The sequence below is a fragment of the Oryzias latipes genome, chromosome 16, assembly GCF_002234675.1.
Source record: "Oryzias latipes chromosome 16, ASM223467v1".
Taxonomy (NCBI): Eukaryota; Metazoa; Chordata; class Actinopteri; order Beloniformes; family Adrianichthyidae; genus Oryzias; species Oryzias latipes.
This window is the reverse complement of record NC_019874.2, coordinates 21190458-21214465: the sequence shown is the minus strand read 5'-3', so window position 1 is coordinate 21214465 and position 24008 is coordinate 21190458. Positions and strand designations below refer to the sequence as shown.

At 40.4% G+C, this 24008-nt stretch overlaps 1 protein-coding gene across 8 annotated transcripts in view; it reads right to left on the bottom strand.

The window, feature by feature from the left end:
* grik5 (glutamate ionotropic receptor kainate type subunit 5) overlaps positions 1-6034 on the bottom strand; it is a 105321-nt gene extending 99287 nt beyond the window's left edge. For 3 of the 8 annotated variants that reach the window (XM_020710267.2, XM_020710268.2, XM_020710270.2), the window contains exons 1-3: positions 5639-6033; positions 5229-5375; positions 585-2365 (exon numbers count right to left, since the gene is read on the bottom strand). The gene's annotated coding sequence lies outside the window, so the exon portion shown is untranslated. Of the gene's footprint in view, positions 1-584; positions 2366-5228; positions 5376-5638 lie in introns of all 8 variants that reach the window. The other 5 variants (XM_020710262.2, XM_004078222.4, XM_020710269.2 and 2 more) reach the window with 4 other exon arrangements.
* Positions 6035-24008: the final 17974 nt, after the last annotated feature.

Below are 24008 nucleotides of genomic sequence, written 5' to 3'. Positions count from 1 at the left end.
TGCAGGACATTGTAAAGGAGTTTCATTCAAGTAGCTCATTTGGGGATAAAAGAGGGCCAACATGATATGCAGTTAGAGTCATGCTTAGGGCATTAGATGAGAAATGAAGGCAACAGAGACCCAGTGAGGGAATCAGGGTCATTCTCAGAAGCAAAAACACCCCTCTCAGTTTGAAAACTCATCTCTGTTCCAACTGGCCTTAATGAAAACAAGTACAGACACAGAGACAAAAAATGCACAGAGAAGGAAGAAATGCTCACTATTAATTAGTTTAAATTAACCCCAGGACCAATATGGAGATTAGGAAACAAACACACACTCTTCGTTTGCCTCATTCTGACACTCTGATGCTGTTTTAAGCCTGGCTCTAAGATCAAAATCTCTTGCTTTGGCAGACACACAAACACAGACACTCACACACACACGTTGCCTAAAGCAGAGGAAGCACAGGATAGCAAATCCGCTATGAAAGAGCCATAAAACCAACACTGCAGGAAGACAGACCACTTCTGTGTCTCTGTGAGCTTAATACATGCTAATGACATGCGGCGCACATGTGAAGGCACACGGGGAGGCGTACTTACAGAATGATTCAGACGGTATCAGAAGGGATGGGCCATGCTGTGGCTGTGGCCGTGAAGCAACACAGGTACCGAGATCTGAGACCACAAGTTCTAGCACCTCTTCAAAAGGCGGAGGAGGTTGTCGGGGTGAGAGGGAGGGTCAGAAAAATTTACACTCTTGTTCTTTTGGGGCAAAAATGTACACAGAGAAGGAATCCAGTAACTGAATTGTAGAGGGAAAACAATTAATCCGTGTTGGCCAGTGGTGGACGATGAAGTCAGTTCAAGCAGATTAGGTTCTTCTTAACTTCAAGAAAAAACATCAAGTGGCCATCTTGACAATCAGGAAAATGAAGACAGTAAAAAACTTTTTTTTAAAGCAGTCAGGGGCTCCACCTTTGCCCTTCTTTCCTCTATTTTCCTTGTCTATTGTTTTGTCTGGGACTGCAGAGAGCCTACAGGAAAAGGGGCGCCAGCCGCAGAAAATCAATCACTGTGCCACACGACGAGAGAGCATAAAGGAGTAAATGACAAGCAGATGAAGGGGAGGATTTCCGACACCTGCTCTCCCCCTCTGTTTCTCTCCAACCTGTAAATCCTCTGGTTTCTAGTAAAAACCCTCTCCCTGCTCGCTTGTTTTTTTAGGTAACCAGCCGCTGTGGATGCAGATGAAGCGAGTCACCAGAAGAAACAGACACAGCCACTCTCCTTCTGTCTCTTCTTTCCACCTCTTCTTCTTTTGCCTTTCCTCACACTGTGCAGAATGACAATAAACCTCACAAGTTCTGCAGCAGTAGCGCTGGCTGACTGCCTGGCTGTCTGCTCGTCTTTTCTGTCTGACTTTCAGCCTGAGAGCTTGTCTGTCATTCGGTGCAGCCGTCTGTCTACCGGGCCATGCTTCAGATCGTCTGCTTCTCAAGAACTGAAATGCAAAGCAGGCAGGTGCAGAGAGGACATGACCATCACTTACTGCTTAAGTCCCCCCTCCAGGTGGAATCCTGAACCCTGCCCCTGCTCAGACAACACTGACAAAATACGAAGAGACTCTGGTCTACAATAGGACATATCAAGGTACTTTAAAGTTTTTTGAGCTTCAGTGCTTCTTTTTCTTCTCGATAATGTGCTTTGTGACCTATTTTTTTCTCCCTGCTTGTTATCAATGCTGGACTCCCTGTCCCTCTTCTTTTTCTTTCACTGAGAGGGGATAAAGAGAAATTGTGCTGCTTCACAATACATTTCCCCTACAATGAGAGAAAGACTTAATGAAAAGGAAAGAGAAGGAAATTCTGGATAAACGGGGCATTTTGAAATTGTTCCTTTAAAGAAGAAAAAAGAGAAAAATCCATTCTCCCCCACCAAGAATTTTATAAGACAGGCTCCCGAGGGTGGATTTTCAATTACTCGCTTTTGCCCACAAAGTTATCTGGGAAAAAAAATGACCCCGCTCTGAGGTGTGAAACCAAAGTCTTGTAATCTTAGAAGGATTTCCGGTTGACAAATCCATACGAGTCCCTGTGTACAATTGCTCAAGCATCACTGCAGGATATTTCAGTTCTGACACATTCTAGTGAGCTTAATTGTATGCTTAACATACAGGCTTGTATTAGGTCCACTACAAACGGGAATGTGTCTGAGCTCCTGCAGGCGGCTCCTGGCTAGCCCTGCCTCAGCTCTGGAGGCTCAGCCCTCACTGGAATGATTGTGGGAGGAGACGGCAGAGGCAGACAGGTGGGGAAAGCTAGCTGCTGATTGGTGTGCTCCCGTGCAGCCTGTTTGGTGTCCATCTCTGCAAGGTTTCAGACCTAGAAGAGGAAGACGAGAGGTAAAGTCCACAAGAGGAGAGTGCATGAAATGTCAGCCTGCTGACATTTGTGTCACTCAGCCTAATCGCGTATGTCCTTCTCCTCCCCGAACACGCCGTCCTGCCCGTTGTCCTGCTGTCCATCCCCTTTCCTTTTCACTCGGTTGCAGACTTTAGCGCATGTTTGCCCCCCTGATCTATTCCCCTCACTCCAAGATTTGATCCCTTCACTCCTCTAACAAGCTCATCATCAGATACTCTCCCCATGACATTTCTTTTCTACGGCCCATAAGCAATTTAGCATTCGCTCCTCTGCGGCTTTCATTCAATCACTTTCCCTTGCATTTTCTTTAAATCCAACTTAGCTGTCCATCACGCCGCACAAGACCCATCAGGCGGTTCTCAGCAGCCCGGGCTTATGGCAGAGCCCGTGTAAACACTGCTCTGGACTCCAGCTGCAACATTTAATTTCAATTTCAAATTTCTCTTTGACCGCAGATGAAAAATCAATATCAATATTTGTGTTGTACAAAACACATGTCTGAGCATCAGCAAAGCTTGACACCATTTTTGTTCCAGTTTTCTGATAAATGTATAATAATGACACCAAACAATCCAACAGTAAATAGAAGCTTTATGTAATTAACACTACAGATGGAGTCATTTGTGGGCAAAGACATGAGACAGAGCCAATATAGAGGTTATTAAAGGAAGAAATGGAAGACAAATAACATTTCAGTTATTAGAAGGACAGGAAAACCCAGATAATAAACAAATTGAAGTAAAAGTAAAGTTAAATTTCTATTAATCTATCTTTTGATCTATTGTCAAAGTGTTTCAAGTGGTCTTTTAATATGATTATGCCATTTTTAACCAAAATAAAAAATAAAAAAAACCTGTGTTGTGGACTGTGCCTCTGATTTGTGGGCGGGGACATTGGTGTGGAGAAAGCCCACCCCCCCTTCCCACCACCCCTCTTGTTTACACATGTTACCCTTTGGCTTACAGCTCTTCACAGCTCTAACCCAACATTAACGGTGCAACAAAAATACAGTTTTACCATACAGTTTTGAGCCAGATTCCAGCTCGGACGAGGATAAACGAAGACGTGCATTGATCTAGTCGTCTACAAGTGAATGCATCACAATGGAGTGGAGCAGGGAGCTTGTGGCCTGCCAAAAGCTTCTACATCACTGCTACAATCTTTTTAAATTGGCATTTTTTAATCTGATTTTGATTCACAATCATTTCAATGAAGTAATAGTCGAAAATGTTATTTCTTGCTTATTTTCATATATATATACTTCATCAGAAAAATGTAATTTTCTGCAGAGTGGGTCTTTAAAGGACAGAAATAAATGTTTTTAGGCCTCTGTGGTTTAAATTCCAACCAACAAACCTTTTCTTTTGATATTTTATGCAAATACAGGAAGATAACCTTTTAGAACTGTGATCAAGGACGTGAATTATAATATTTTAGTGTTAAGGAAAACAATTTTAGACTTTCAAGCTGAAGAGTCAAAATGTTCTCACTGTTTGATACTCGTCTAAATTGTTATTTTACTTGTAAATTGTAAAAGGCATGCTGAAACACAAATCTATTGCCTTCAAAAACACAAAACAGATATTTTTGCAACCAGTTTATATGTTACAGATGGACAGATGCACTTACAGCTGACAGTTTGCCAAGCTTGTGTCAGTCTTGGTTTCAACAAACTTAATTTTTTTCCCTCATGCTGTGTAATTTCCTCACCCTCTCTGTTTCTTAATTCAATCTTCACTTTTGTAAAAAAAAAAAAAAGATTAGCGTGATTTAAAAATAGCAGAACGGTGTTAATTCTTATCCCACAGCTTTTCTAGCCTCTGTAACCATGCAACAGTTTGCACCTGTTGGACGGGCAATGTCTTCTTTTATTTTTTTAAACAGCTCAGACTGATGGATTACTTATCAAGTAATCTTGTTGGCATTAACAAAAGGCTTCTATTAGTCTTTTCTTTTTCCAGGAGCAAAATGAAGTCACATAAAAAGGGAATTTTAAAGCACATTGGGTTTATGAGCTGCAATTAATGACCCAGTGGATAGTTTGGACTTTGCTCCAACCCTTTAGAATGAGCCTTAATGTAAATCAGGCCTTTTTAATATCATGAGACTAAAAATATGTAAAAGTGTGCAAATACATATTTTGTCTATTTTTTTAAATAAAAACTGGTTTAAAATGAGAACACAGTGTGTGTTCACCAGTTCTTTATGACGTCTACCATCTATGAAGCATTTAAACACTTTTTAAATAAAAAATAAAAAAACTTGGTTTTAAAAAGTGATGGGGGACAGAGATCCTCTGGCCCCCTCAGTGTGTCCCTGATGTGCACATGTCCAAACGATGACAGAGAGGATATAGAGATACAAAAGAGATGAAGACTCAATATCTTTGGTTTGTCTGAACTCAAACAAGGTGTAGAAGGGAGGATGAAGACACCGGGTGAAAGGAGAGGCGTGGGGGGGGGGCATCTGAACAGGAGACAAGGCAAACAAGGACTGTGAGCGGGGGGGGTTGGGCAAACATCAACATGTACTGAACCGTTCAATTCTGGTTCAGAACCTTCCAGCTGGGCTGAAATTGGACATTTTGATCAAGACTCCACGGATGAGGGGATGAAAAGAGGACGGAATGGAGGGAAACAGGTGGGGGTGGGTGAGGTGAGACGCCAGGAGAAGACCCGAGCCCATCGGAGGTGAGAACGCTCTGAACATAACTTAAGCCGGCGGAAGAAGTCAGCTGGGCAAACGCAGGACGCAGCCAAATGGAATGTGAAAGAAGCCCAACAGGAGGAAAAGAGGGAGGAAAAGTGAAATGGACACTCACCCATTTCAGCGAGCTTTCCTCAGACAAGCACAATCCCTGCTCTGTGATCCCATTCTGAGGAAAGGCGCAGCGAGATCCTGGAGCTCCCTCCGCTGAATACCAATGGAGATGCTATTATCAGCTTACACACACTGACTCACACCGGCACTGAGGAAAAGATGGCACCAACACCAAGTCAAGTCTGGGGTAGTTGTTCAAATCCCAACCAAAAAAAAAAAAAAAAAAGAAATCTGTGACATTTCACACCAAAGCAATCACTGCAAAACAATTGCATTTGCTTTCCACTCTTGCACTCTTATTTTCCTTCTCGAGATGTGACTTGTGTGTGTGTGTGTGTGTGTGTGTGTGTGTGTGTGTGTGTGTGTGTGTGGTAGACACATTCATTTAAAGATGCCTACACAAATACCTACTGCGCTCATAGTCCAAATCCCAGCCAGTCCCACGGTTGACTCTGATGCGGCTCACAGCTCCAAAATGACTTGTCTGCTATTTTCCCTTGTCGCCCTGTGGATTTCACACAGTTGTATCTGATGCAGAGATAAAAGCACATCAGGGCAGACTCTTCCTCCGTCCCTCCTTCTCCCCATACATCCAGTGTACATCCAGTTTCTCTGTTTCCATGTGTTGATTTAGCTCCAGTCTCTGGTCTCGTCTGTGAATTCAGCCGTGATTCAACGGCAAACTGCATTCACTTAGTCACCCTCCCTGCTGCCTCTCCCCATGCTCAATAGTATAGCCGTACCTCCTTGGCTCTCTCCAATCTAATCAGCTCTCCCTCACTCACTCCCTTTCCCTCCACCCTCCCACTCTCTCCCTCCATCCCTCCTCCTGCCAAACACCCACTCCTTTACACTTGCTCCCTCTCTTTCCCTTGAAGGTATTTTTCTCAAAGATGAAAATCTGCCCCCCTCCCCAAATCCTCTCTTCAAGCAACTGAAGTAAGCAAAATGCTGCCCATCAAGAAAACACATTTAAAACCAGTTTTTTTTTTTTTTTACTAGGGGTGTAACGATTCCTTTTAACAACGATTTGATTCTTAGTCAATATTGGTTCATTTTGAACGATCTGATTCACTGACCTTAACACGATCCAGGACATCTTTAGCCAGAAATTCAGCCAGTGTGACTCAAAGATAAATAAATACCTGCACACTGAGCAGGGCAGGTGCAGTTTTCCAGATTCCTTGTTTTTCTTGTAAGATAATCAAGTGTAAATTAAATGTGTGTACAAACAAACAAAAAAAAAACAAGAATTAATGGCAAGTCCATTTACATTTTAGTTTCATAAAGATAAGCCCAATGTTGTTTTTCCACATCAAAATAATACAATTATTAGAACATTCTAGCACACTCTGTGGTCGCATTTCTTTGCTAAATTCAAAGTGTTTCCACACATTGGACTGAAATGATGGATTAATGATGTTTTACTGTCATCACTTGCGTGTTGTCCACTGTGATGCACTTGGTCGTTTTTACGTTAAACTAAAAAAAAACTACCATGCCTCAATCCAAATGGTATTTAAAATTTAAAATCAGTTTATTTCATTTTGAAATGATTTTATAAAGGGTATAGGTACATTTGATTATTAACTTACCTCAGACAGATCGATCTGGTTGGATCATAACAATATAAATTGATTCATCGATTAAGTTAATTAATCATTACACCCCTATTTGTTACATTCCAACTAACCTGAAACAGCTTGAAGTGGTTACAAAGGTGACAGACACGATCACACTCCTCTCATATCCTGTGATCCACATCAAGCACTGACGCACAACAAACACAGAAAAAGCAGAATGCCCTTAAACACAACCAGCGAATACTGAGGTAACATCATAAACGCACACAGTCAAGCAAGAATCCTGGCATTTATGTCTAAAATGTGTAAACCTATTCAAGTGAGCTGCTGCTGTTAAGTGTAAAATTTATTAGATTTTTCCAATTTTATGCTGAACAAAATTTGCAGCAAAGAGTGTGAAGCAGAAACGTTAGCGTTAGTGGCCTTGCATCGTTATGTGAAGGTCATTAGGCATGCTGCGGTTTTACATACGAGTGCTGCCTCTGTTCAGCCAGTGATTGGAGCAGACTGACTGCAGCTTGCAGATGTTTGAGCCTCAAGAGCAGCTTTATTGTGCACACCTCTCCACACATACAATGACGCTGTTCTGAAAATACATACGGAGAAAAACTCTTACATTGAGTGAAAAAAACCATCATTTAACGAGACTGGCGTGTTGCACCTCAAGCTGTGGAGAAAGTATGTCGCAGGAACAGCTTCTCACTTGTTGGTTGATTACCAGATTCTCAGTGTGACACCAGGTGCTGGAAACCGCAAAAAAGGAAAGAGTGACTGATGCAGAGTTTGAAAACAACAAGCTTCTTTATTCTATGACTGCATTCATTCTGTCATGGTACTTTCACACTGGGTAGTTTGGTCCACATCCACTTCGGATTTGGTTTAGATGTGAAAATTCCCATGAACTTGGGTCAGGACCAAACAAACGGACTCTGGTCTACCTGAAAACAAGCGATTTGAGGAACAGCCAAGTGAATCCTGGGGCATTTTAGCACCCTTCAACTACACGACCAAGACAAAATCAATCAAAAAAGTTCATTGCCTTGGGGGATTAATAAACACAATCAATTTTTTTCATAATGTGTTTTCTAAAAGTACTCTACTATTTGGTAAAAGAGCAGTTTCAAAGAGAGATTTTTACATAAAAGCCATACATTTCTAGTTTGAGATAATAATGTGAATCTAAAAAATGTATTGCAAAATGGGTAAAATTGGTTGGTAAATCTGACATTGTTGTGAGCAGGTAAAAAAAGTAATCACTGCATGATAATCAGAGAAAATTTGAAATATTCATTTTTGATCTTTGTGTGTTTTATTTTCATTTTGGGAAGTGTTTCTGTAACTCTGTCCTCAAGTGAGCAGTTCTTGGAACTGTGACCGAGCATGTGACGCACATTTAGCCTATAGTGTTCACACTGGACAAGCAGGGAGGGGCTTCGTCTTCTTTTTCAACTGTTTAAAAGCACATTTCTGCCACCTACAGTTGGAAGAGGCTTGGTGGGAAACGTTGAAATAGTACAAATATCGTGAATCTTGCTCCAGACTTTCTTTCACAGCTCTGCTCCGATTTTTTTTTAGACTTGATGTCCTATGATTGCTTCCACCCACAAACTGGAAATTTTAAGTTTTCCTTCATCATTCATTTTCCGACGGTTGGCACTTCTGTCAGTAGTGAGGAGTAAGCGTGAGAGTTTTGAACACGGAAGCCTGAAACGCCCGTATAAATGACTGTTTACGTCGCCTTTGCGACGTAGATGTGAACGTAGATGCAGGGCTCGACATAGCCATTTGTCCGCTGGCCCGGTCCTGTTTTTCGAGCAGTGCGGACCACAAGACTTTACTTTTCACTTGTCCGCTTGGGCCACTAAAATATTTAACGGTTTATATATTCTTCACCTTTTTCAATAAAGTAAATTTTGCGAAAACGTGTAGATTTACCTCGTCTTCATAATGTAGTTTTTCTGCTAGTCCTGTGTTCAGACTTCAAGGGTTTCTATGGGAAACCTTTGATCACTTCTCCTTCTCTCCCGCCTGCGCGCGCGCGGCTTTCACTGCCGAGCACCACGCGGCACGCGCTCACTACTTTTTTTTTTCAAACTTTATTGAATGTAACAATTCAATACAAAACAATGTTAAACAGCAACAACGAAGGCACAAGCCAGTGGGTTATTATTACATTTGATTATAAATCCGACACCGTCACTGAAGAGAGACTGAAGCATGTCAGAGATGTGGAAGACATGGCAGGAATAGATAGGAATATGTTGGATGGAGTAGTGGGTATAATTAGTAGTATGGACAGCAAGATATTTAATGAATGCATTGAAGATGAAACTGTATCCACTAAGCTTTAAGCTGAATGTCAAAGAATCAAAGGCAACTCCAAATACCTGAATCTAAGACTCAAATGCAGTAGAATGTTAAACTACTTAATTTTGTTTTTCTTTACAACACTGTAAGCAGTAAGTATTTCTAGTTAGCTGAATGATCTCAGTTAGACCTGCACAATATGAGGAAAACTCGCGATATCAGAGATTAAAATTGCGATAACGATATAATTTGCGGTATATAAACAAACAGCAAAATAACCAAATAACCATTCCCAGTTTAAAAATTATACTCCAAATGACCCATGTTGACATAGGTTACAAACATCTAACATAACAGGGCTCCATCTGATTGGTCAACAATGTGAAGGCGTCCATCCGATTGGTCAAATGCATTAAGGGATTTATTTGATTCGTTAAATGGTTCAAGCTGCCATTAGATTGTTTTAACACATTTAAGGTTTATGATTTATTGCGATATTTGCCGTTAGAAGCACCATGAAAACTTCTGAACTAGTGTTACCTACTACACTTCAAAACATCTGAAACAGACTAGAGCAGATTTAAGTTTGATATGGTCTATTTTCAGTCATTGAAAAGTGTAGAAATAAGTGATGTCACCAGAATGCACCAAATTGTACCATATTAAAAGTTTCCGGGGGGGCATGCCCACAGACCCCCCTAAAGTTGCAAGCACCTGCGGAGCGGCGGGTCCCGCTATGCGCGGTGTCGGGCCAGTAACTTTTTAGGCAGGGCCAGTAAGTTTCAAAAACTACTGGCCCTGTGGGCCAGTGCAAATTTCTGGGCTATGTCAACCCCTGAGATGAGACTGTTGCTTCTACTCTAGAATTTGGCAGCTGTCCAAAAAGGCAACCCCTGGAGAAAACTAGTGATCTCCACTTCACCAGTTGTTCCCATCTTTTTCTGTATTCTGGGGCTTTTTGCAAATCCAATGACTTTGAAAACTTATCTGACAGGAATTGCTGAGGCCAAAGAGGGGCTGCTGACTTGCACATACTATAACCCAGTATAGATGTAGTTTCACTGGATGTTCAGTTTTTTTTATTTTGATCTCTCCCTTTATGCTTCTTCCCTCTGCTAAAGCTTGAACTGAGTCCAGAATAGCAGGAATTGGATGTTTAGGTCATTTGTCCATTGTCGGAATTTGTGTTTAGCAAGAAATATACAGCAAAAAGTTATATCTGTCATTTATTCTTATATAGACAGTTTTTCACATACTTCGTACAATATATCCAAGTACACAAGTAAACCTCTTTGTATTCAAGGGGCACACATCCCACTGGTTGGAAATCGCTGTGTTATACTATTAGCAGTCAGAACACTCGACATGCTGATAAATAAATACAGTTATCTCCAAGTTATACTTGTTTTATTTTAAATATTGTTCATGTGAGCATTTAAACCAAAGCAAAATTGAACATCTATATTACATCCTTCCCAACATTAGCTCATTTAATCTGACGCTACAGGACTATCCCAGTGTGAAAGCTCCCTCAGAAACAGTTTCATCTGCTTCGAGCACAGATGTCATAACACCTTAAGAGCAGCATGTTACAAAACTTGACAGCTTTTGGGTCTAACTTCTAATCTAAGGCTGGAACAAGAAAATGTGCTTTCCCTTTCTATTAGCAGTCTCTGGAAGTATATTGTCAGATGAGTCTCCTAGGCCACACAGTATACAACAATTGCATGAAAAAGTAGAAGCTACTACAGATTTGTAAAGAAAAAGTGTGTAAAAATAAGCAAATTAAATGTGTGTAAAAAAAACACAAAAAGAAAGAAAAACAGAATGATAAATCTATACAGCTATTAGAAATGTTAAAGAAAAATTATAACCCCAATTAAAGTAAAATTGACATGTAGCTGTGCTTGAATGGTGGAGAGTCAATAGAAGGAAAATGCTTTAAAAAAAGGAGAGAGAAATAAAATAGTTGGAAAAAAAGGTGCAATTTGGAAAATAAACCAGTGTGGTTTCTGGAGCCCGGAACAGCTGAAGAGCATCTGCTAGCTGGACGTAAAAAATTTTTGAATAGGCAATGCAGTTTAAGGTATCAACTAATACTTTTATGGTGAATCAAGAACAAATTCATCAGAGGAATAGTTCATGTTAGATGTGTTTTTGAGATGCAGGGAAGCGGTCAGAGAGGCAGTGCTTACATCGCCAAAGCATGTTGAGGCTGGAGCTACCTGGAAAGAGGCTTAGAGGAAGACCAAAGGGGAGGTAAATGGATGAAGTGAAGAAGGACATGAGGGTTGTTGGTGTGAGTGAGGAGGAGGCAGAGGATAGGTTGAGATGGAGGCGGATGATTCGCTGTAGTGACCCCTAAAGGGAGCAGCTGAAAGGCAAAGATGGAATAAGTGGTAACAATCCAAAAGCAGAACATGGCAAAAGCCAAAGTCACACCAACTGTGAATGTGCTGCCATGTGTAGCCATTTTAAGATGTTCCTACAACAAGTCAAGTGATTATTTGGCACATGTGGGGTAAAGCTCACATGTTATCATCTCTAATGGCCAACACTTCAACCTTTGCACATATTGCAGATGTGCACACATGTTCTAGCCATGAATCACTGAAAATAATTCCACCTTTAACCAGAGCATCTTGACATTTCATGCAGTGCACCCTTGAGCAGAGCGGACACTCTTCACACTATTTGTAATGTTCAGAAATATAAGGCACAGATCCACGAGTATGAGTCGTCTGTAAGCAAACAGCAGCCTCCAGAAGAACAGCTCACAAAACCATGTTACTACCCGTCTCCACCGCTCCTCTTCTTTCCCAAAAATCCCGTTGTTCCTAACAAGACTGTTATGCAGGACTGCGATGCTTCTCTTACTCTGCTCAGTCTAAGTAGTCGTTTCAGTATAGATCTTCCCTTTAACCTTAGGGCCCCAGGAGCTCTCTAAGCATCCCTTGTCCTCTAAAGCTGTTAAACTCGCCAGTGTGTTGAATCATTGATTTTGCCACTCTGTGCATAAGGTGGCTCTTTAACAGCTTGTTTCATCACAGCATCATAGCACGTTGAACCACAGGAGTAATGCAACCATGTTTTGAAAGATCACATAGAAGATGCTCGTTTTTTTTTAAATATAAAAAAGTAAATATCGCATATAAATCAGCCCTTAATTGTTTCCATAACAGCCAAAAACTGCTTATACCAAGTGAGCAGTGATGTAACATCATTTTTTTGTCTCTCGTGTGGATCAACTCTTTACGGTTTGTCCGCTCAGCTGTCCCTTAATCAAGCCAGGAAACAAATATAGAACGTGACATTGCTGAGCTGTCTCCCCTGCTTTGCTTTAAAACAACCTCCGCCCCCACTCCCGCACAATTCATCATCATCATCATCATCATCATCATGTTTTCACCTATCCGCTTTCCACGTCATAAAATAATGTGCATCTCAAGATGTCTTTGTCCAGTAGGCGGACAATGCTCGAACACCTATTACTCACTCGTGCTTGACCCAATTAGACAGCAACCATGTCACAGAAGTTCCCCGAGGCCAAGACGTCCGTCCCCCCCTCCAAGTGTATGTGTGTGTCTGTCTGTGTGTGTGTTGATATGCTGTGCATCTGCCAAACCTGAAAATTTAAAATTCTTTTTTAGTCTGTGCATGAGGAGTGTGTGTGTGTGTGTGTGTGTTTGTGGAAAGGCTTGGAGTGCTTGGTACACAGCGTTACCCCTAGCTGTGACCCACAGCTGCAGTTTTCAAGAAGTCAGGAGGAGTCTCGGTGTGCTGTCTCTCCCTTTCCATCATACACACTGACACACGCCCTGCAGTGCAAGTGTGTGCGTTTGCTTGCTGCTAATTTATCCTCCTCTCACTTTTACACAACCCCTAGCCAATAAAAGCAAGCACATAAACAGGAATTATCCATATGTTTTGTACTTGGTATTAAAAAAGCAAATATAATAATGGCATCAAGTCCGCCGATGCTCATAATTTAGGCCTCTCTGCATTCACTGACGGTTTGCTGTCACTTTGTGTCGGTCTGCGCTCTCTAAATATGCATTCAACAGCTGTCTCTCTCATCTCCATCCCACACCACTTTGCTCCTAACAATTTGATGTGGAGCACTTTTACATAACTGCATCATACACACTTGAAACACCATCAGCCACACAAATAGGAAACTTAATCAGCCATCAAACGTACACATAGAGGCCAGTGGTAAAATCTCATGTCCGTTATTGGTGTATGCGTATATTCCTCATTGTAAAGCACAATTGTGTCAACTATTGCTTGGTAAGCGTGCAAAAACTGGTAGGTTGAAGTGTGTGTGTGGGGGGGGGCTGAGATAGAAGGAAGGGGGAGAGAATTGACATTCTGCCCAAGCACTGCACTCTGCTTGTGGAATAATGATTAGCTAGTCTGTATTCTGGTCACATAGACTTCACTATCAATGGGGAGGAAGGAGAAACCGTGAGGGAGCAGACAGAGAGGGAGGGGACACACACCGGGAGGTGCAGCGGCAAAAGGGGGAGGGACAAGGAAGCGGGTGGGCGTCGCACAGCCCCAAAACAGTCCACCATCAGAGCACAGAAGAAAGCCCTGATGGATAATACATGAAGCTTATTGCACGAAATCATAAGAAGATGCAACTTCTGCAGAATGTAAGAGAAAAACTGTTTAAAAAACTGGGGAATAGCTGCATACGGCGGACAAACTTGTGCATGCACCGCCCCCATCCACACATTAACACAAAACTACACACATGGAGCCTACTTTGTCAAAGTCACAGAAGGTATAGCTACCTCAGCAAAGACAAACAGAGGCTGTGTCACAGGGGAAAGAGGAAAAGGCAGAACCGGGAGCAATGATTAAAAAATAAATAAAAAACATACCAAAAAAGAGACAGAAAGGTGGGGAGCAATCACGTTTAAGCTGGTAAATCCATGAACACAAGGAACAAAATATGATGAATGTGTGCAATTAATACCTCAAGAAAATTATGCATTATGGCCTACCCTGTGATAATAAATCTGGGAAGTCAGCTGTGGCATGTTTGCATTACCGTGGTCATTTAATCATAAACAAATGCATCTTTTTGTCTAATTTGAACCCACCTCCCAACTCATGCTTTAGTTTTAAAAACTCTTTTTAACCCAAACCACGTAAAAAAAAAAGGAATGAGGTACTTTCTTTAGCAAAATTTTATGAAACAGAGATCTTTGTTTTTTTTAATTCATAAAATAAGGACATAATGATGTATGTATCTTGCATGGAGATGCAGTGAAGAACTGCAGATGTGGTGTTTTGACCTTAAAATGATTTATAGTGTTTTTCCCTTCTCTGTAGAATTACTGGTACATGTGATATTCACTGGTAAATTGTTTGACCTTTGGTCACTCACCAGCTTCATCGAGTTATATTTCAACCATGCAGGATATATTGTGTTTTAGTGTCTTCTGTTGTTGCTCAATAGATGGATGAGGTCAGTCGGTGACATCTTGATAGAATTTGCAGAAAAACTTCATGAGCGTATTCATTAAAAATCGTTAGAAAAAAATGCTCTTACATGTCAATATATTACACAACCATCAGAAATATATCTTTTTTTTTTTTACACAGATTTCTTTTCTTTTTTGAATTTTGATTATTAGAGTTTATGGATACTAACATTTTAACATTAGATATCATTAATTTTTGGAATTCTGAAATATTAGCATTAACGATTCGGGTTTTCACACACTATGATCTGTGACTCTGAATGAAGAGGGAAAAACAACAAAGATGGCTGCTGTGGAAGCTGGTAGTTCACAGAGTGCTGTATGATAGCTTCACAAAAGAGAAAAACATGTGGCAAAGGTAAACGCAAACCCAACAGTTTTAAAATGAAGCCCTCATGAGAATTCCAGGGAGATCCACAGGAAGTGGACTGCAAGAGTACTTAGCAGGGGAATCAGCGTTTCAATATTCTGCAGCTAAAATCTGGAACAGCCTCCCTGAAGTCGTAAGACAGGCCTCTTCTGTGTTCATGTTCAAATCTAGACTTAAAACATTTCTGTTTAGCCGTGTTTATGACTGAAAGGTCCTATCTGCACTTTTCTTTCATTTCCTTCCTTTATTTTTAAATCAATTTTCAAATTTTTTTTTTCTTCTCTTTTAAAGTAAATGTTACGTTGATTATTTCTATGATGTATTGTGATTTTAATGCATTTTTCTGTTTTGTGAAGCACCTTGAATTACTTTGTGTACGAATTGTGCTATACAAACAAACTTGCCTTGCCAGGTATGTCCTCTCAATGCGCCGATTCCTGCTTGTCCCCACCTGTTCTCTAATTCTTTGACACGATTGAGTCGGAGTTCAGTTTTGGTTTGGTTCATTCGTTTACCTACTTTTCAGTGACGTGCAGTCAGGAGAGGCAGGTGAGGCACAGCCTCACCTGTCATTATGGGAAGAAAAGAGAACAAATAAATTCAATTATTATATTTAATCAGTAAGTTGTGCTTTGCGGTCATTTTCCATTTAAATGTACCATTTTTGGGTGTTTTTTCTTTTCAAAATCGCTGAATTTCCGCATTTGCCGTTCAGATACTAAGTGACGTGCGATGAGGCACCAGCCCGCTGAGCCTCACCTTGGATTGCGCAATACCTATGCAGTCAGACGGTACTGCTGTCTCTCTGTATGTCGGTTCAATCACTTGTACTATATGAGCTGAGTTTAAATAATTTAGCAGATGTATATGATGCACAGTGCTTGTTTTTATAAATAACTGTATGTGAGGGACGTGTTTCTTGTGCTGAGCGCTAAACGACGGCGAAAAAGCCGCTGGGTGAGGCCAGCAGTTCTCGTGCCTCATGTTGCAGTTCTCGTGCCTCATGTTAGGGGGCGCCGGTGAGCCCTGAGATTATGACGCTAAAAAATACTAGAAGAAGTGATAGGAAGCGGCAACTCATTTTCTTCAGAAGGAGCGGCGTATGGACTTTATTTACAACTAAAGGTAAGACGATAATAACGTTTGTGCTTTTTTCTATGCTGCAGTTTGTATATGAAAAAAAACATGTTGAAATTATATTTTAAACAAAACGTTAACTGTTGTCAATCAAATGGTGAATAAGCTACTCAGTTATTTATACTCATGGTTCATATGTTTGTAAATCTGACTGATGACGTCAGTGCCTCACCAGCCATTAACCTCACCGCACGTCACTGCTACTTTTATTTCTGCGACCCATGTTCACACAGAAACAAAGCTTTTCACTATTCATGGATACACACAATTTTTGACTCATTTCTTTCATGTAAAGAAAGAAAAATACTACAACAGGGATAGTAAACGCTGAGATGCTTTCACCATTCAGGTCATAGTATTTGGTAAAAATATAGATATTTTGAAGTTTACTTCCTGTCCTACACCAGGGGCCTGTTTCACAAAGGAGGTTCAACCAACTCTGAGGTCAAACCTGAACTCTGAGTTGGTCAATCGAGAGATTGACAACTCTGAGTTTTCAGTTTCAGAGCAGCTGATCCGCGTTAGATCAATCAACTCTGAGTGGACTGATTCGGAGGTAAGCCTGCGCACCGCGTCTATAAGAAGCCATTATCAATGGAGCGCAGATATCACGAGTCACCATGGCAACCGTGAAAACAAAGAGGTCTGCGTATTTTTCGCCAGCTGAACTTGACGTGCTGCTGCAGAGTTGCAGTGAATATGAGAACATATTCCAGAAGAAAAGCAACACCGCTGCATCTGCAAAACAGAGACAGTTAGCGTGGAAAACATAGCTGCTCAAGTTAATGCCTAAGTTTGCATTTAAATCATTGTTATAAATATTGACTGTAATAACTTTTTAAATAGCGTAAGGTGTGAAATAAAAAATGGTGATATTTAGGTGTACTTTTGAAGTGTTATTCCTGGTGTAAATGCATGAAATGCTGCATAGTGTACAGAACCAATCTGGGGGAAAATGCATTTAACGTCGGTAATGTTTAGAGGACTTTTTTGTTAACCTTCCCCTCTAGCAAACGTTGGTCATTTTAATATTAATACATGCAATTGTGTTTTTAAAAGTGAACTTTTGTCTACTGTTGAACCTTTCGCTGCGCAAAGACTTCCTTCTTTTCTCTCGTCTTTCCGACCGTGCGTGGTCAAAAGCGCAGGGGAGATTTCCTTCAGGGCTGAAGGGAATTCTCCTTCGGGGTTCACTTCCCGTTGGAAACCCTCAACCTCCAGAGCGGAATAAGAATGACTCCAAAACAGTTATTCTGGGAATGACACCTTCTCCGTCCTCCTCATCCGTGCTCACCCCCCCCCCCCCCCATCTGCACCTGCAATCGCCCCTCCCCTTGTCTCTCGTGGATTGCACCCCGCTCAGCACACACACGCTGCAACACTACCCCTGTATTGATCAAGTGGTATAGGTTTATATGGGATTAAGAAAGTAAGCAGTGCTAGAAAATTGTGTTTCCAAAAAGTAATTGTTACATTAATCTAATTCAATGTCCCTGATTTCATTTTCATGTAGATGCAATCCTGCAGGAATTAAAAGAAACATGGCAGCAGCTAAAAATGAAGTATAAAAACATAATTCAATCAGGTCAAATGTGAGCATGTCATGGATGTAGGCTTTGTTGACAATATTTGACATATGAAACATCTACATAGCAAGACCTAATGTTGTTTTCATTTTGTATATGTAATTGACTGCAACGAAAAACGGTAACGCTCAAACAAAAACGTATGGGGAAATGACAAAACATCGAGTCGAGGTCTCAAAATCCTCGTACGACGTAAATGTAATTCTCTACGAATTAATGCAGCCTCCTCATCTATTGGGTCCTCCAAAAAAGGACAAGCCATTCTTGTCACTTAGATCGCGTGACGGAAATGTGGGCAATTAAGGTTGAAGCCAAATATAGTGCTTCGTCTTTAAAAAGGGGAGGGGACCGGCAAAAACTTCGAGTTTGGAGAATAAAACCTGGGGCCTGTTTCACAAAGGAGGTTAAGTGTAAACTCTGAGTTCATAAACCCGGAAATCAGGGAAACCCTGGGTTTTCCGTTTCAGAATCGGAGGTTTGTCAAACCAGAGAAAGCAGAGTAAGTCAAACCCGTTTCTGAAAGAGAGTTAACTTTTACTCGGAGTCAGTATCCATGGTTACTTATGCTGTGAACCTAACCTGGTCGGGAGCAGGTTTTATTCTCCAAACTCGAAGTTTTTGCCGGTCCCCTCCCCTTTTTAAAGACGAAGCACTATATTTGGCTTCAACCTTAATTGCCCACATTTCCGTCACGCGATCTAAGTGACAAGAATGGCTTGACCTTTTTTGGAGGACCCAATAGATGAGGAGGCTGCATTAATTCGTAGAGAATTACATTTACGTCGTACGAGGATTTTGAGACCTCGACTCGATGTTTTGTCATTTCCCCATACGTTTTTGTTTGAGCGTTACCGTTTTTCGTTGCAGTCAATTACATATACAAAATGAAAACAACATTAGGTCTTGCTATGTAGATGTTTCATATGTCAAATATTGTCAACAAAGCCTACATCCATGACATGCTCACATTTGACCTGATTGAATTATGTTTTTATACTTCATTTTTAGCTGCTGCCATGTTTCTTTTAATTCCTGCAGGATTGCATCTACACGAAAATGAAATCAGGGACATTGAATTAGATTTATGTAACAATTACTTTTTGGAAACACAATTTTCTAGCACTGCTTACTTTCTTAATCCCATATAAACCTATACCACTTGATCAATACAGGGGTAGTGTTGCAGCGTGTGTGTGCTGAGCGGGGTGCAATCCACGAGAGACAAGGGGAGGGGCGATTGCAGGTGCAGATGGGGGGGGGGGGGGGTGAGCACGGATGAGGAGGACGGAGAAGGTGTCATTCCCAGAATAACTGTTTTGGAGTCATTCTTATTCCGCTCTGGAGGTTGAGGGTTTCCAACGGGAAGTGAACCCCGAAGGAGAATTCCCTTCAGCCCTGAAGGAAATCTCCCCTGCGCTTTTGACCACGCACGGTCGGAAAGACGAGAGAAAAGAAGGAAGTCTTTGCGCAGCGAAAGGTTCAACAGTAGACAAAAGTTCACTTTGAAAAACACAATTGCATGTATTAATATTAAATTGACCAACGTTTGCTAGAGGGGAAGGTTAACAAAAAAGTCCTCTAAACATTACCGACGTTAAATGCATTTTCCCCCAGATTGGTTCTGTACACTATGCAGCATTTCATGCAATTACACCAGGAATAACACTTCAAAAGTACACCTAAATATCACCATTTTTTATTTCACACCTTACGCTATTTAAAAAGTTATTACAGTCAATATTTATAACAATGATTTAAATGCAAACTTAGGCATTAACTTGAGCAGCTATGTTTTCCACGCTAACTGTCTCTGTTTTGCAGATGCAGCGGTGTTGCTTTTCTTCTGGAATATGTTCTCATATTCACTGTAACTCTGCAGCAGCACGTCAAGTTCAGCTGGCGAAAAATACGCAGACCTCTTTGTTTTCACGGTTGCCATGGTGACTCGTGATATCTGCGCTCCATTGATAATGGCTTCTTATAGACGCGGTGCGCACGCTCACCTCCGAATCAGTCCACTCAGAGTTGATTGATCTAACGCGGATCAGCTGCTCTGAAACTGAAAACTCAGAGTTGTCAATCTCTCGATTGACCAACTCAGAGTTCAGGTTTGACCTCAGAGTTGGTTGAACCTCCTTTGTGAAACAGGCCCCTGCTCCCGACCAGGTTAGGTTCACAGCATAAGTAACCATGGATACTGACTCCGAGTAAAAGTTAACTCTCTTTCAGAAACGGGTTTGACTTACTCTGCTTTCTCTGGTTTGACAAACCTCCGATTCTGAAACGGAAAACCCAGGGTTTCCCTGATTTCCGGGTTTATGAACTCAGAGTTTACACTTAACCTCCTTTGTGAAACAGGCCCCAGGCATAAAGAAAGAGTCATAAGAACAATATGAAAGGAAAAGAATTGTTGAAAGTTAGTTGATCTTACGTCTGGACAGCAAGTCTTTAAAAGAGACATGGCTTGTAGTTGGCCCTACGAAGGACTGGTGACCTCTCCAGGGTGTACCCCGCCTTCCACCGACAGTGCTGTGAGAAGCTCCAGTAACCCAGTGACCCCCAAAGGGACGAAACAAGTTCAGGAGATGGATAGAAGGTTACAGTTTATCAATTATAAAGAGACCTTGTGCCTCAAAACAGCTCACACTAAACCTTTTCCAGCTTCATGGAAGTTTACAAGTTTTATCTGAAACTGAATGCTCTTTTGAGTGAGTCATGGTTTACATTAAACAATTTTTAGACACATCAAAAACTGCTGTGGTATTTATTATAGGGGGAGGCGGCTAAAGCTAACACATCTCATCTCATCACACTGATTGAATTCCAGGTTGGCTTTCACCTGGCTCACCTGGACTAATCATTAGGCTCAGATGTGCTACCACAACACAAGGCATCGAGGGCCAGTGTCCTACCATTTTTCCAACTACAAACCTACACAAAGTAGGTTTTTGTAAACACACTAATCCATTATTTTGTCAATCTAAAGTATTCGCTTTTTGATATAGTGGATTTCTACACAGGGCAGCCAGTAAAATTGCCATGGTGCAATATCCAAAAACTCTTTTCAGAAAGAGAGGGGCGTTATGTTCTGAAGGTATATAGTAACTTTTAACAGCAAAGTCCTGAAAACAAAGAAAAAAAAGCTGTTCATATCAGTGTGTGGGGTTAAACTCTGGAATGGACTTGGGACTCAGTTGAAATAATGCTCTGACATGTAATGCTGTAAACCCAAATATAAATAAATGGTCTTCTAGAGATACTGCACAAGAAAGACATTTTCATCTAAGTATAAAGACTAGTGACATCAAATTTGAGATATTATATAGTTTTGGACATGGATTACTAAAATGAAATGACGTTTTATGTTTTTATTGAATAACAGACGGTGGAAGACAGCAGATGTTTGTAGAAATGTATGGATATATCTATTGACATGTGTGTACGTTTATGTATCACACGCAGTTTTAATTTTTCTTTTTTTTTTGTTCATTATGCTTTATAAATAATCAAAATAAATTTAGACTAAAGAAAATAAAAAACCCCATCCCTTTGTAGCTTCTCATTGGTAAAAGCCACCTGATCCAGGTAATTCGCACTTCCTTTTCCATCCTGCACTGGGAGCCGTTTGTGTGGCACAGTATTAGTTTAAACTACACTCCCACATTTCAAATCAAGGCTAAAAACTCGTCTTTTCCAAATGGCCTATTCACTTTAACAGTGACCTTTTCATGTTTTTATATACATTTTATTTAATTGTGTATGTATTTAAATTGTTGTTGTTGTTTTAACTGTTTATTGTATTTTTATACTGTATACATGCTGTGCAGCAACCTTGAGTGCCCAGAAAGGCGCCTTTTAAATAAAATGTATTATTATTATTATTATTATTAAACTAACCATTTTGTGACTTAGATAAACATCAATTCATGGACTATGGGATTCACATACTTTTTCTTGTAACTGTATGTCTACAAATCGTGAACTCTTTGTGTGAAAGATTAGCTGAAACAGCAATAAATGAACGGGATGGGGAAAGTAATTAGTTGAAAAGCTGATGTCACAGCAAAATGAGGTTTTAAACTACTAAAAATAGCTACGTCGTATATTATTACAACAGCTGTCAAAAAGATGACCTCTATTTGGTGGAGAGGCATCATTAGTTTGTATTTGACCGAAAATCTTCACATGGGGGGCATTTAAGGGTGTTCCACATACCACTCATTGGATTTTTAAAGCCACAATTAGCACCTTGACAAACACACTCTGCATCTGCTCGACCTTACCTGGCGATGAAGCCAACGCAGAGCTCCTGGTGTCCTCCACCTGCTCGGGACTGTGTGAAGTCAGCGAGTTTGAGGTTTACTGCTGTGGGAGCTGAATATGCACATCCTCCTGAGAGGGTCACTTGGAAATTTTTATTGTTTCATGGGTTAAAGAAAAAAAAAAAGAGGAAATTAAAGCATGCTCTCAAAGTGATGGGAGCCATTTACTGCATGTGCTTATTTCACACTTTTTAGACCCAAAAAGGTATAAATCTGATGGTAATTTTCGGGTCCATGTAGCTGCATAATTGTCCAATTCATTTTTCTTCATTAAAGGATAAAGCCGTCTTATCTCTGCTTGCTTTAACAGCCCATACATGCAATAAATAATGTAAAGACTTAATTGCAAAATCCTCCTGCAAAGGGATAGGCCCAAGTGTGTTTAACTTTTCCCTACGTACATGCATCAGTGTAAGCAATTTACTGTAGAATCAGGTCCAAGATGTGAAACCTATTCAGCTATAGCAGTTCATTAAAACTTACATTTGCAAAGTCGTTTACCAAGTTACAGCCTGAATGTGGTTTTTATTTCACCAATTTTAACCAAAAATAGAGAAGAAAAAACTTTACTTAAGATGCACAAATTATATTTGAACTATTTTTTGTTTGGATCTAAAAATTTGCATATTGTGCACACATGACCTTAAGATTAAGATTTTGGCCACTCTGTCAACTGGTAAAAAAAAAAAGTGTTTACAGCTTGGAGCAGAGCTCAACAGGAGAGAAAACCAGTATGTACAACTAAAACACAATAATTCTTTAAGAAAAAAAAAATATGTATTTTTGGTAACTGGTGGAATGTCCCAGCAGATGTTTATATGTATATGAGAGTGCAGGAAGTACTGACCATAACTAACAATATATACAACAGTTTTTTTTTGTTTGTTTTTTAACTTGTCCTGTCAGCAACTGAGCTGAGGGACTCTTTACTGTTACAATAGGGGGCTATGTAGCTTTGAACACAAGAGGGGTATATTTGTATAAAGTCCTTTTGTAACAGCTATATTCATTTTTTAAATTTTAATACTTATATATTTTGTTTAGTTTAATATTTGTTTCTTTTTTGGGTCGAATGAAAGACAGAGGGAGAACAGTTTAAGAGCAGCACAGAATGGTCTTAAACTAATAGAACCTTGGAAAATTCCAATTTGGTTATAAAGAGTAGGTCTATCAATAGAGGATTAGGGTTTTGTGTGTGTATGTTTGTGTGTGGAAGGGACACTTATGAGTAAATAGGTGCTCAACTCAGATAAATATATAAACTATAATTTTACTATTCTTGCAGTTCAGTCTTTTTAATGAGAACTGCCATACTAGTCAATCAAAAATAAATCCTTATAATTTAGCATCAAGATTAACTGATTTCGACAAATTCTAAAACCACAACTGTTTATTGTTCTCTTATTGATCCTCTGTGGGCTTGTTTCTAAAAAACCCTTTAAACTTTTTTATAGTTTGTTAATTGTCAGAAACCCTGAGCTTTTAAAATGTGAGCTACAGCTTGAACACATGCAACATTCTGTCTTCTGTGCATCAAAAAGACATTAATGCTGCAGGGAGACTGCTCCACCAGAGCATGAAATTCCCACGATTTCACCGCCAGACCAAACAATTTCATTACACATGCGTGTTTGCGTATTTTTTCCACTTCAGCGTCAGGCAGCAGGTATGATGAAACGCTCTTAAACAGAATATGAGCTGGTTGTGCCAGGGAGGAGAAAGAAATGTGTATTTATTGACTGCTTTTCTTGTTAACGCTCAGGAAAGCAGTAGAATTCCCGGCACGGGCTCTCTCTCTCTCTCCTGCTCCGAGGGAATCCTCCATTTCCCGATATTCCTCTAAGTCTGTAGAAATGCTGCAATTTCTCCATTTCCCTTGCACAATCATCAGCATTTCTGCCTTCATGACATGAAAACAAACTAAGATTGAGTGCATGTGTGGCTTCAAACCCCCCTGTCAGCAATCGCTGGGTGGGAGACG